We start from the raw sequence: 2011 nt of genomic DNA, 5'->3' as shown, positions 1-2011 counted from the left end.
TAAGATAACTACAGTGTTGTGAAAAAGTATTTGTCCTGATTTCCTCTATGATTGCAGATTTTTGACACTGAATGTTTTCAAGTCTTCAACCAAAATCTAATATTAGATAAAGGGAACCTGAGAGAACACTTGGAACAGTAGTGAATCTTCCCAGGAGTGGCCGTCCTGCCAAAACTTCTCCAAGAGTGCAGTGTAAAATCATCCAGGAAATCACAAAGGATCCTAGAAAAACGTCCAAAGAACTGCAGGCTTCTCTTGCCCTGGCTAAGGTCCGTGTTTATGACTCCACAATCAGAAAGAGACTGGGCAAAAATGGGCTTCATGGGAGAGTAGCAAGGCGGAAACCACTGCTAACCAAGAAGAACATAAATGCTCGTCTCTCATTTGCCAAGAAGCCCCTGGATGATCCCCAAGCCTTGGGGGAGAATGTTCTACTATTTTTCTGGAATTTTTGAACAACATTGGTCCCATTAAGTCTGGTGTAAAGCAAACACAGCATTCCACAGTATGAACATCATACCACCAGTCACACATGGTGGTGAGAGTGTGATGGTGTGGGGATGCTTTGCTGCCTCAGGACCTGGGCGACTTGTCATAATTGAAGGAACCATGAGTTCTGCTCTGTATCAGAAAATTCTTAAGGAGACGTGTGGTCATCTGTCTGTGAGCTGAAGCTGAAGCGTAGTTGGGTCATGTAGCAAGACAATTATCCAAAACACAAAAGTAAGTCCACATCAGAATGGCTGAAAAGACCTAGTCAATGCCCAGACCTAAACCCAAGAGATGCTGTGGCAGGACCTGAAATAAGTAGTCCAAACCTACCAGTGAGTCTAATTAAAGCAGTTCTGTGAGGAAGAGTGGGCTAAAATTCCTCCACAGCGATGTGAAAGACTGATATTGAATTATAGGAAGTGTGTGGTTGCAGTCACTGCAGCTAAAGGTGGGGCAACCAGTTATTAAGTGTAAGGGGGCAATAACTGTTTCACACAGGGGATATGGGTGTTGGATAACTGTTTATTAAACAAATGAAATGATAAAAAAGTGTTTTGTTCACTCAGGTTCCCTTTATCTAATATTAGATTTAGTCTAAAGATCTGAAAACAAATATGGAATAATAGAGGAAATCAGGAAAAACAAATACTTTTTCACGGCACTGTAATCCACTGGTTTAACTCTTTTCATGGTGTGTTACAATGGAGACAACATAACTGAAACAGAATGGATAAACAAACTCACTTCCTGCAGTGTTTGCCTGTATGGATGCCTTTAACAAGATGTTTTGGTCTAAAATAAGGGAGAAAACTCATTATTTGCAAGTTGTGGAGAGACTCCATGAAATTCTGTATGTTGATGGTGTTATAATGTGATGAGGATATTTTCGAAAGCATAGACTGGGAAATAAATTAAGCAAGGAAGCGGATTGATTACAGTACATGCAATTTACACTCATGAATAAAGGTCCAGTTAGAATGAAAATAACCAGACACACTGGTCTCTCTGGATTATGACTGAGATTTTTGGCCCCAGAGCAAAGCACTTCAAGGGGAATTGCAAGGCTATTTTTACATTTTTGGGTTAGAAAGAATCAGATTGATGAGTGCATTTCAAACCACAATAAAAGTAAAACGTACACAGTAACTTGTAAAACCTCCACTTTACATCACAAAACAGACTAAATTTCCAGGTATGTGATACAGAAGAAGGCAACTAAACTTCCAGTGACGTGATGAGGCCCTGTGACATTGTAAAGAAGCGGGCTTGTGAATACATCTCTTTCAATCCAATAGAACTATTGCTCTCGCCTTTGAGATTTTTGAGACCGAGTTTTGCAGACAAGTACTAATTACTTGTTAACTGTGCATGCAGGTCATGTTGTGACATTCCTGGAGTGAAATGTCTGTTGCACAACCTGTACTTATTTGCTCATATATCACATTACACTAGTCATTACAGTGACTAGTGAGCAGGAAGGGCTGCATCATATGGCAATTAGTGGGAACTTGAATGCAAT

Source organism: Lepisosteus platostomus, chromosome 8, assembly GCF_059453375.1.
Source record: "Lepisosteus platostomus isolate fLepPlt1 chromosome 8, fLepPlt1.hap1, whole genome shotgun sequence".
Classification (NCBI taxonomy): domain Eukaryota; kingdom Metazoa; phylum Chordata; class Actinopteri; order Semionotiformes; family Lepisosteidae; genus Lepisosteus; species Lepisosteus platostomus.
Note: the sequence above shows the minus strand (reverse complement) of the source record.